Here is a 13,573-nt window from a genome sequence, read left to right as displayed (position 1 = left end):
GAAAATTATTTCCCCAAACACACCCTTCATCTTCTCCAAAATCAAAATAACAATTTCATATCTTTTTACAATCTTCTATAATTCATTAAGCCTCCATTTTTGCTCTCTCCAAGCTTCAATATTTCTTCTTTTCATCTTCTTCTTGAGAGAAATATTTTATATTGTGAGGATTGATTTTTCATGAGCTTAATATTTGTAAATCCACTCTATTAAAAGAGCTGTAAGACTGTTCTTTAACATTTACTAATATTTTTTAAGAGTTGCTCTTGTCCCGTAAAAAGAGAGGTTGTAACGGTTTAATCCTAATCTGTTGTAAAACCCGGATTTCCATTTTTCCTACTTAAGCAAGAAATAAAAGGGAATAACTAAGTGAAAGTTAAATTTTATGTTGAAGTGAAGAAAATTTCTAAGTGTTTAAATAGATTGTTGAGTAGCTTTGAGATAACCCAGAACTAGTGAAAATTTGGTAAAGTATAATCATGCGTTGGAAGCCAAGAAAAAAAAAAGGCTAAGTATTTGACAATGCATTGGTGTGGTAGCCATGAAGTTTTGAGAGGTTACTTGGCGTTGAAAGAGACTGAAGTATGGCCGAGAGGAAAGGCTATGCGGGAACAAGCATGCAGCAGCCTATGTTTGAGAGGTTAGTAGAGCATGCGGTAGCCTCAAGTTGTGCAGACATAGGTGCAAGGCGCTGGAGATGCGCACGCATGGATTGAGTATGCGGCGATGGTACGCGCACGCATTGATCGAGTATGCGGCGATGCTATGCGATGGTGTTATGCGTTTGAGATGTGCTATATGCGTTGGACATCCGAAGCATGTGGACGCATAGGACAAGCTTTGAACAAATAGTATGCGGTGGAAGAATATTGGTCATAATCCTAGTTGAGCGCATAGGGCAAGGGTAAGCCATGCGGTAGAAGGCATGCGGCCAAGGAAGAGCCTTGCGAGCATATAGTATATGCGACCAAGTTGCGTCAATAGGATGCACAAGGTAAGGTTGCGTTAATTGGAAATGGCATAATTGAGGTTAGTGAATCGCACATAGGGAAAGGTGCTAAGTGGAAATGGCTTGAAGGGTGACACCGCAAGGGCACAAATATGGGATGGACGCATGCGCCAATGGGTGATGTCCGAGCAGGGGAATGTTGCGGTATTTGGATGGACACATTTGTGGTTAGATGAACGCATATGAAGGATGGACGCATTCAAGGACGTCATCCGGACATGTGGCTTGTTAGGAAGAAATCTTAAGCCTTAAACAAATGAGGTAGATGCACAAGAAGACATGCACACTTGAGGGCTATGCATTGGTAAAAGAGGAGCAAGACACCTTGGATTGCGATGACGCAAGATTGCGTTAATAGTGTAAGGAAAGGACATTTGGACATGTGGCCAAGTAGGAGATGTCGGCCTTGGAGGGATTCTGAATGCCTATAAATAGGGCCAAGGACTTCAGATGAGAACTCAAATTCTCTTCAACGGACATAAAGAATAGTGTATGAAGGCTAATTGGGAGGAGACTATGTGTTGATAGTAAGACCATGCGTTGGTCAAGAAGTTCCAAGAGGGGAAGATGCTGTCGGACAGGAAGGTCTGGAAATAGCATCAATTTGGGACGAAGAGTTCTCCCAGAATACTCATGCGTTTGGAGTGATTTCAAAACCATTTGAAAGTAAAAGAGTCTAGTTTTTTGGGTAGGGATGTCGGAGAAGAAGTTCTAAGGAATCGGGCTGGAGAATGAGGACAAGACAGAGGGGTCAAGCTGTCGGGTAAGCTGGGCCAGTCATGGTGTTTTGAAGATTCCGGCCAAACCACGAGAAGTTCTGAGCTAAGATTTTGAGGTACACTTTCTGACACATTTTATAGCTTTGTAGAAGATAGTACCTCGAGATAAAGCCTAGAACTATGAGTAATCTAAGCTTTAAGTTGAATCTAGAATTTAGGGTTCAAAAGAGGAGCCCAAGAAGATCAAGGAACTTTTAAGAGAAAGATTTCCATCCTTACCAAGGTGAGTGGTACTTTCCTTTAAGCATATCTTTTAGAGTAAATTGTATATGTTTATGTTATGAATGAGTACCTAGCATATGAATGAGATTATATGATCGGGATGGTCAAGGGGTCAATAGACCTAGTTCCTGAGCCTGTGGGAGGATCTTCGTATGGGATAGTCAGAGGGCCGACGAGCCTAGATTCTGAGCCCATGAGCGGGGAGCTATGTGCATATAGAAGACATTGGGAACAAAAGGGAACTCTGCAGAGTAAGCATTCGTGATTAGTATTACTTAACTATCTACTGTGTGTGTAGGTAGAGAATAGACTCATTCTAAGTAGTTATCAGTTTAGCTATCTACTGTGCATGTAGATAGTAGTTGAGAACAGACTCATTCAAGGCTGAGGTTTGAATGTAATCTCGTATTTATGATATGCTTGTTATTTATGAGTTGAAATAGACTCTAGAAGTTGCTTACCACTCACTGAGCTTTATGAAACTCATTCTGTTATTTCATGTTTTTTCTTCCCAGGTAGTGAAAAGTGAGGAGTTCCAGGGTGCTACTAAGGTCAAGGTCTACCACAAGCCACAGTTACACTTCCAGAGGGTTTTAAAGAGTTGTTGTTGTAAACTTTGTTGTTAAGTCTTGGAGTTGTATAAACATTACATTGTTATAATAAAATGGGTCTACTTAATCAGTTGTTGTTATCTCCTTAACTTAAAGTTTATTGAGTGTAGTAGAGAGGTTCAATTGGATAGTAGGTATCACAAAAGGGTGGTATCTGCGGTCCCTCACGCCTTTTCTCGGGCTTAAGAGTGCGGACTCAGGGCGGGGTGTGACATCTGTGGAAAGGATTGAGTTTGCTCTTGAACTTCTAAAAGAGCAGTGTAACGGTTGAGCTCTAATCCGTGGAAAGAGTCCATGAGATCATTATACAAAATCCTAAGAGACACTTGAGAAAGTGGATGTAGGTCAAGTTTAATCGAACAACTATAAAAATTTCGGTTGTTAATTTTCTCTATCCTTATACTACCTTTAGTTTTGCAATTAATGTGTTATTGTAGTTTATTATATGAAATTAATTGCAATATTTGTTCTTGAAGTTAATTGTTCATATTTGTATATTTTGATTGGTAGTTCTTAAATTTCTATATTCGTTATCAATCTTGTTATTAGAATCCATTTGGGTGCTTTAAAATAGTATTATTAATTTCTTGATTATTTTGGGTTGAATTTTTTTGCATGAATTTATTGTTTAAATTACCAATTACCAAAAAGTTTTCTTAAATTTTTTAATTGGGCCCAAATTAGAAAAAAAAAATCAATTAGTTTTAATAAACCATATTCACCCATTTAGGCTACCATATTGATCCTACAATTGGTATAAGAGCCCGTTGCTTTTGTTTGTAATAAAAAATATTTTCATAAATTATTTTTGACTGATACCCATTGTTTGAGTTCTTCACTCCTACAATTCATATCAAAGCAAAGGGCTCTTCTACATAAATTATTTTTCAAATATTATTGTAATATATAAAGTATCTTATTAATATTTTAAAATTTTATTTGAAAAGCTTATTGCTAGAGCTATGACAACTATAGAAAATCATTGTGTTTGTAGATCTCACTTCTTCAATGGTAGTTAGTATCATGCTTGGAAAAATAGAATGAAAACATTTATGCTTAGTATAGATTTCAACATTGTATATTTTGTGAGCATGATTTATCTAAATTTCAATTGAATAATGAGTTGTTCACTTTTAATGTTAAGGCTACAAATATCATATATTGTGGCATTAGATAAACAAATATGTGATAAAATTCTACATTTTGAATATGCATATGATATTTGGAACTATTTTGATAATATGTATAGTGTAGAAAATTTTCCTTATACTACTAATATTTTACATGATATAAAGGAGAATTATAATTCTAATAATAATAAAAAAAGTTTCGTGAAGTGAAAAACAAAAGGGACAAGTCCTCTTTGTGCTTGATGGTTCATTTGAAAAACGACTTTAGTGATAACGCCAATGAAGATGAGGTAAGTTATAAATCTCTATCTTGTGATGAGTTATATGATGCTTTTGAAAGCATGTAATGTGATCTCAAAAAAGGTTAGCTCTAGATATTTACAATTATGAAAGAAGTATAAGGTATTGTCTATTGAGAATGAATCTTTGATAGATGAAAATGATTGTCTAAAAAATAGAGCTACTAATTATGTTTTGCATGACAATAAATTTTTATGATAATGAGAAATGTGCTTTAATAGATAAGATTAAATTAGTTGAAAATGAAGAATTTAGATATTTGTCATGTAAGATGAAAATTGATTTGAATGACTCGAAGAATAAAAGGAGAAAATTGAATCTTTCTCTTTAGAATTAAAAGAAGAAATTGCTAGTTTGAAAGAGAGAATTATTGAGTTGGAAACTAGAAATACTTATCTAGAAAAAGATAAATTTTCTCTTGTTGATAAGATTAAATTTCTTGAGCATGATGTCTTTGGTAGAAATGAACTTATTAAAACTCGAGAAAAAGAGTCAAATCTTGTGAATGAGCTTGAATGTGCTAAAGAAGGTAATAACAAATTATCTATAGATGCTAAAAAATTAGATAAAGATAAAACTTGTAAGGACAAAAAGGGATTTGGCTATCTTGATAAAATTCCTTCATCTAGTTCTAAAAGTAAGTTCATTAAAGCCACCCATTATATGTCTCAAGATGCTTTACCTAATGTACCTAATCTTGTTAAATCTAAATTTGTATCAAAGCATGAAAAGATTAGACATATTCATGGAAATTCAAATTTTATGTAAAAACACATTTGCCAACCAAAATATGCTCATAATATGAATTTTGTGAATAAGCATGAAAATGGTTGAAATGTGTTTGAAAAATCAAAGTTTGTGCCTAAAGATGTTCATGAAATATATAAATGTATGCATAGTACTAAATTTGTTCTTAAACATAGAAATGCTAGAAATGTGCATGAAAAATCAAAATTTATGTCTACATGTCATTATTGTGGAGTTAAAGGTCATATTAGACCACGTTGTTTCAAAATGAAAAATGCTCCTAGAAAGAATCTCTTGAATAGGAATATTATGCAAAATCAATTTGTGAAAAAGAAATTCTTGTTCAATGTTGTATTAAATTTGGTTATAAATTTAATACTTACGATTTGCCAAAAATCAATGGTAGTAATGTTAGAGCTAATCTTAAATGGTTCCAAAACCTTTGCTCGTTAACAATGAAGGACCTAAGAAATGGGTACCAAAATTTTTTTGTTGAGCTTTGTAGGTGTGATTCAAGAAGAAATGGTTGTTTGGACTTCACATTAGAAATATATTCAATTGGAGTAACTAGTATGACTTGCGTGAATCTAAAAAAGGAAAATTGCATATTTGGTAACCTTTATTTTTTCAATTATTAAGATAGTGATTCTTTTGAAATCTTTACGAAAATTATATCTCTTGAATATTTTTAAATGGTTAGAATTTGAGTTCTTGAATTATATTGATTATTAGTTTATATGCCATGACTAAGGATTGTATTTCTACTTATTAACATTGTTTATTTGGTTTTTTAATCAATTAGTTGTTTGCTCTATCCTTGTATTTTTCTTGAAAGGTTTTGAGTAAAAAGATATTGAATTTGGAATATTTTGTTTATGCTTTTGAATAAAATATATTAAATTGTCACTAATACTTTTTGAGCATAGATTACGCATATTCTATGAGTATGTTGTTGAATGACACTTTTTTTAATATGTTGGAGAAGAATTGATCCTTGAGTATGTTGTTTTGAAAGAGTTGTTAAATATATTATTTTTCACAAGGAGAGTTTTTGTAAAATTGATTCACTTTATTGATCTCAATTACCATGTTTTCTCAAAATTGGTTATATTGATATCATGCTTATATTTATTTGCTACTGTGGCTTTAGTTTTCTATGGTATCATTGCTTGTTAAGAAACACATATGTAGATATAGATACAGGATATACGATACAATATGATGATATGCCAATTTTTAAAAATCTAAAATATAGATACGTAGAAGATACGTTATTATATATTTATGTGTGTGTATATATATATATATATGATAATGCCTAATTAATTGTTATAATACTTATTTTAAGTTAAATTAAAATAGATTCAAGAAGAGAGTGAAAACTTAAAAAAAAAAAATCCAGTAACGTTAAGTGGTGGTTGAACGCCTAGAGCAATTGATAGTAAAGAAGTAGAGGATGAATATTGAAAAATGAAGTTGAGGATGAAGGTGAGTGTGAATTATGATTTAGATAGTAAGAGAGAAAAGAAGAGTGAAGATTTAATTACTTTTAGGTTTTTTTATTTAACTTTCCATGTTTTTATCATTTTTAATTTATTTTGTTTTTGATTGCTCGTTTAAGTAGACTTTTTATATTTAGTGATTTTAAAATGGTTAATATCACTTTTTTTCATTTTCAAAATCACCGTGAACATGTTTAACCCTTCAAAACTAATTTTGATGATATGAAAATTGCATTTAGAAGTATAAAATTGAAGACTAAATTAATCTTGAGTAATTAAAAGTGCGCTTTCGAGTTATTTTAAAATGAAAAAAGTGATTTTGATGATTTTTAAATCATTCCAAAACACGCATTTAAATAAAATGGGTTGTGGGTTGGGTTTTTTAAGTGATTGGTCTTAAATTTGAAAAAAAAAAAAAAAAAAAAAAAAAAAGACCCATCGTATTCCCTTCACGTATCTGGAAGCTGATACACAGATACTTCAAATCACTTATCTGCCATGTATGTGGACGTAATCTGTATCTAATATGATTTTCTGCACAATTAAAAATATTTGTGCTTCCTAGATTACTTGTTTTTCAACAATTGATATTTAATTTATAATATTTGATATTTTGGTATCTTAATTGCGTGAATTTTTACTTGATTGATTTTATCTCCTTGGTGTACATTGATTTTTCTTATTAGAAGGCCAATGGTTTATTCTTTTAGGGGAATAATCTTTAGAGTAAAAATTTATATTTTGATATTTCTAACCTCAAGTTAAATAATGTGCTAAATGTTTTTTTGTCTCCTATTAAGGAAGAGTGTTCAATTGATTTCAAAAGGGGGAGAAATTTGTAAAATTGATCTTGAAATTTATATGATGCCTCTTGAATTTACAATGATGTTGCTTATTTTTAGAAGGTATGTTGATAGGAGAAGAATTGCCAAATTATGTGCTAGTGATTTTAGGAGAAACTTTCATGTCTTTATGATATTTTTCTTAATATCCTTTTTTTATTGATTTCAAAAGGGGGAGAGGTAATAAGAAAAACGAAAGCATGCTATTAATGAAATATTCATTGTTTTCAAGTAAATTGAAATTATTTGTACTGTTGATTATTATTCAAGTACATATTTCATACCACACACCTCTTTGGATTTCATTTTGCTTGATTTTTCGTCATCATAAAAAAGGGGAGACTATTGGCTTTTGGTCATTAGTCTTAAATTTAATTATTCTAATTAATTAATTCATTAATGTTTTGATGATAACAAATCTGCTTTTATTTATTAACAATTTGAGTGTTTTTAAGTATCTATTGTGTAGAGCTTGAAAAGGTTTCAACGCAATTCAAATCACTCAAATCGGAGTTGAAACAAAGAAGATATGGCCGAAATAAGCTTAACAGAAAAATTCCGAGTCGATGACGTGGTAAAAATTTTCTCATCAAGGTGGATAAATTGAAAGGTGTCACTTGTGTAAACCCCTGAACTTGTTTTACTAGTTAATAATGTTTAAGCTCTCCTACTTGTGTGTTTAAACTTTTGTAAACATGTATTTAAGGTGTTTGTATTAGTCATAATGTATGAAAGACCTAGCATATATGTATGTAAGGTTTAAATGAGGAAATATTCTAAGTGTTTATGATGATAACAATGCTTATAGTTTTGTGAAATATGATGATCATGTAGGTATTGTTAAGGAGGGAATAAAATTTCTAAGTGTTAAAAGTAAGGCTCTCGGGTACTTCAGAAAGTAGAAAAATATTCTAAGTATGGAAGAATTAAGCTCTCGGGTGAGTAAGAAAGAATTTAAACTTAGAGGAAAAACCGAGATGCCATGCGATGAAATCATGCCAGTTCATGCGACCCACTCTTCCAAATGACATGTGGCCAAGTGTTTAAGGAAGAAAAGGAATTATTTCTAAGAGTGGTCTGGGGTTTTGAGAAGGTCGTGAAGGAAACTAAGTTAAAGGCCAAGTATGACGGTGGTTGAAGCTAGACAAAGTGGTATACGATTAGTTCCTTATTACCATGCAGCCAAAATAATAGTCAAGTATGAAGTAGGTTATGGAAATGGATGAGGGCCGCATTTTCATGCAAGGCTTAATTACCAAGGATGTCCAATGTTAGAGAGTGCGACAATGACCCGATTAATGCAATAAAACAATGAAGGTTGCGTAAGTGATTACAAGCTTTATGCAATGAAGATAAGTTGAGGATTTCAGCCTATAATTTGTTAGTGGGCTAAATAGCAGCCTTAGAGAAGGTTAACTAAGGATTAATGGGCCAGATGATACTTAATTAAGCAAACTTACTATGCAAGCTTAAGTATAAATATGTTTAGTAATGAATGAGATTTTTTTCCAATTTTCTTACACCCAAGGGAAGTGTGAGTGCCTCTTGAGGCATTAGAGACGTTAAAGAACTTCTGAGCAAGTTTAAGGAGACTGGAGAAGTTTTCCAGCTGAATCAAGAGGTTTTGATGCTCAATTCTATGGTGAGTGAGCTAAGAATTTTTTAACCACCGTCCGAGTAAGATTAATAACGAGTAACAAGTTCGCTAAGCTTCCTAGGTTGTCAACTAGAAGGGTGAATCAAAGAGATGGCAGTGACCCCTGAAGCGATCTTCTTCTAGTTGCGGGACGAAATCCGGCAGCCAATTGCTAGCTCTGAATAACCAGCCCTGGAATAAGTTCAATTCTTCCATACTGGTCGAAAAGCCTCTGCGTTAGATCATCTTCCTAGCAAAATGACATTCTCCTAACTGAGAGAGTCAAGGGCAGCTCACACTATGGTGGAGGAGGTGTCGTGAAGATCTAGGAGTGTGAGCAGTACGAGCTGAAAGGCTCCCATACTGTTTGGAGGGCAGGGGGCATAGATGCCAAACAAACCTGTATTAATGTTATGAATGAATAAGCAGGCAGTTGCATACGAAGTGTAAGTAAGTAGCTGGCTTGTTAAGGTGTGCGGTGTGAAGTAAGATACACGAGGGTTGTTGGATGCATAGACACAAAAGAATGTGTCTTTGCGACCATAGAGCACCCATAGAGAGGATAGACAGTCTCTAGACAGGAAAAAGGTAAAAGGGCTAAGTATAAGGATGTGATGAACTCAATAATGATGCAATGAAGATATGTGATAATGTTAAGTTAAGTATTACGTTAAGCTCAAGAGGGAGCTAGTGACACTAACCAATGGACCTATTCTTATTATAGGGAAGACGTACGTAGGAGAGGCTTAGAGACCCAGTAGCTTAAGACAGTGAGTGACAAGTTTTAATAAATGTTTTTCCAACGATAGTTTTATAAAAAAAATTTATCGCATAGCCAGTTTACATGAAGTTTTTATAATACGTTTAAATGGATGCATGCTTTAAATGAATGTTAATAACATTATCCATGTTTCAAATGAGAAAGTTATTTATAACTTAGCGATTTTTAGTAAGCCTATGTCATGTTTTATAGCATGATACAGTTCTATCAAGGAAATTTTATAACATGTTTAATGTTTTAAAAGGCACCATGCATTGACATGAAACATTGAGGAATGTTTTAAATGAATGTGTATTCTGCCATGTGCAAAAATATTTTGTACCTTGTATGAACCCTACTCCAATGTTGGTACGGAAGGTATGATAAGGTACTCAGATTTTAATTATGCTAGCGATCCTTGATAACGAAGGTAAGATAAGGTGGTCAGGATGCAGTTCAGCTCTACGTGCACATATGACTATATTATTGACATTGATGAGATCAAGCAAAATGGCTCTCTCTCAATTAAGATTATGAAGGATTAAGCAAAAGGGCTTTCACACATGTTCGCAGTAGAGTAGTGGTGTTTTCCAAAAAAATGCTGACGATGTTTATTTCAGGATTTTCGCGTGATGTATTTTATGATTACAACTTTAATTTCAAAACCCTGATTATGATCTGACAAATGTTTCAATGATAAGCATGTTTATGTTAATTATGATTTAAAGCATGTTTTATTTAAGATAGTCACTCACTGAGAATTTAAAGCTCACTCTTAAATATGTTTCTTTCCTCAGGCAGCGATGGACGTTCCGAAGCCAAATAGGTTCGCCAATCAGTCACTATCCAGGATTCCTCTAGAGAGTAGTGGCTAGGTGGTTTGCCATGTTTGTTTTGTTATGATTTTGTCTGTACATATCACGAGAATCTGGGTAGAAACTCTGAGATGAGGATTGTAATTATAGTAATGTTTGATTCTATTTTAACTGTAATATGAGATTTTAGATTAATAGCACCTGTATTAACAAGTTGTTATGGAATGATGTTTGAAACAGTCAAAATATTGAAATATTTATCAGGTTGCCAGGTGCTAAGGATACAAGTTATAGGGTTGAGTAGGATAGCAGTTGTCAATGAAGGGTTGGCAATTGTTGTCCTCACATCCTTTTTGAATTAAAAGGGTAATCTGGGAGGGGGTGTGACAACTTGGATCAATGTAGAAGTGACGCATGTCGGACTTTTGAATTTTAAATTGGTCTAAAAAAAGAAAATATTTTTTTAAAAGAAAAATAAATTTAATATTATTTTATATTTGTGTCTAACGGCTAGTTATGAACACATTGTGGGTTTTTGCTTATTGGATTTTTAAATTTTCTTTAAAAAGAAAAAGAAACTAATATCATATTTTGTTTGTGTATAACGGCTAGTCACATTTAAATCTCTACCATTCAATTTTCTTTTACCAACTTCTAATGGCCCAAATTGAATTTGGTTTTCACTTTTTCTTTCTCTTTTTTAAACTCTCTGTCTTCTCCAAAATTAAAAACAACAATTTCACATTTTTTTACAATCCTCCATAATTCATTAAGCCTCTATTGTTGCTCTCTCCAAGCTTCAATGCTTCTTCTTTTCATCTTCTTCTTAAGAGAGATATTTTATATTGTGAGGATTGATTTTTTGTGAGCTTAATATTTGTAAATCCCCTCTATTAAGAGAGTTGTAAGTGTGTTCTTTAACATTTACTAATATTTTGTAAGGGTTGCTCTTGATCCCTAAAAAGAACACTTGCAATGGTTTGATCCTAATCCGTGAAAAGGATTGAGTTTGCTCTTGAACTCCAAAAAGAGCGGTTGGACTCTAATCCGTAGAACGAATCTGTGAGTTCATTAACAAAATCCCAAAAGGTGCTTGGGAAAGTAGATGTAGGTCGAGTTTGACCGAACCACTATAAGAATTTCTGATGTTAATTTTCTCTATCTCTATACTATCTCTAGTTTTGCAATTAATGTGTTATTGTAGTTTATTACATTAAATTAGCAATATTTGTTGTTGAAGTTATTTGTTCATATTTGTATATTTTGATTGATAATTCTTAAATTTCTACATTCGTTATCAATCTTGTTATTAGAATCTATTTGGGTGTTTTAAAGTAGTATTATTAACTTCTTGATTATTTTGGATTGAATTTCTTTTTATGAATTTATTGTTTAAATTACTTGTTAGTAAAAAGTTTTATTAATTTGTTTAATTGGGTCCACATTAGGAAAAAAATTTAATTAGTTTTAATAAACCCTATTCACCCCTTCTATGGTTGCCATGTCGATCCTATAGTTCCAAAGAAAGATTAAATATTTCGCAGTTCGATCTTATACAATCTCATTGTATAGGATACCCTACTCACATGTCTCTACATGAACGCTTTGGATCACATTGTTAGTAACACGGACAACATTTGTAATACTTACAAAGTAGGTCGTTCATAGTATTACTAGGATAAGACACAAAACTTTATCCATATACTATAGACTCTTTAAGTTATTACTTGAACATGATTTACCTGTATGTCCACTATATAATGTTCAAGTTCTCATGAAATAATCATGGTTATCATCGTGATGGATAAATCAGTAATGTATATTTAAAATAATCAATTATTATATCTTTTCCTCGGTTGATGCTTTCATAGCTTTGGTTTGGTTTTGGTCTGGTTTCCGCTCTATTGGTTAACTCTACCCTACTAATATTCGATACCTACAAAATCGTAAAATGAACATATAGAATTATAGAACAAGCCCTAATTAAGTGAAGATAGTACCTTTTGTAGTTACTAATGACTCAAATAATAAATTTATTAAATTTTAACATAAACTAAGGAAATCATTCTACCTAAAACAAATATATATCACAACCAAAAATAATACTTTTGATTCTAACCGAAAAGTAGTAGCCAACGAAAGTACGATAATTCTTCTCACAAGCTTTTCTATATCATCCCAAATGTCTATTCAAATTGTCGAACTTAAATTAAATTTATAAATTTACCATATGGTTGAAATTTTAAAAGTCTTATTAAAAGTTGAAACTATAAAATTAAATTAAAATTAGTATAATTTTTATATTTTAACAATCTATTTAGCATAAAATAAAAAATTCATGAACTATCGATGCATTTAAAGATTTTTTTTAGCACTATTGTATCATGAAAAATTTTCATAATACTAACCTTTATTATTTGCTATAATAATGTTGTCAAATTATTTGCTACAATGATAATTAAGAACAATATAGAGCCCTAACCAACTAAATAAAATAGGAAAAATAATACATTTTTGATCTTTGAAGTTTAAGTGGACGGCATCTGAGTCACGAGTTTGCAAATTCAACATTTTAGGCCTGTTTAATAACTATGTTTTTTGGTTTATGTTTTTAAAATTTATGCTTGTTTTCCCTAAATTTCCTTATCATATTTGTCATTTTCCTTTAAAGAAAACATTTAAATTCCCCACGGATACTTCAGAACAAAAACAAATTTTGAAAAAAACAATGCTTGGTTTTTGAAAACATTGATAGAAAGTAGATAATACAACAATAAATTTAGAGGTAAAAATTAAAGTTTATAAACTTAATTTTCAAAAACAAAAAACCAAAACAAAATGGTTATCATACCTAGTTTAGACACATCATTTTAATCCTTCAAATATATACAGTACTAAATCTTTTATTGACATTTGTTTAATATAAAAAAATTTGTCACACATGAATCTATTAAAAATGTACAAAAAAAAATTGTAAATTTAGTCATTGAAGTTAAAGTTTTGTGTTAATTTTAGTTGATAAGTTTTCAAAATTACAATTCAATTCCTAAAATGTCTAGTTGTTTATAATTATCTAGTATAAAATTGAAAGTTTATAGTTCCATTTAAAGGGGTTTTTTAAATATACAACAAATATTTTAAAATATTTACATTTTATAGCAAAAAGTTTTAAGAGTACAAAGTAATTTTGAAACCTTAAGTGTAAATATTTTTGGAATTT

Source organism: Benincasa hispida, chromosome 5, assembly GCF_009727055.1.
Source record: "Benincasa hispida cultivar B227 chromosome 5, ASM972705v1, whole genome shotgun sequence".
NCBI classification, from domain to species: domain Eukaryota; kingdom Viridiplantae; phylum Streptophyta; class Magnoliopsida; order Cucurbitales; family Cucurbitaceae; genus Benincasa; species Benincasa hispida.
Note: the sequence above shows the minus strand (reverse complement) of the source record.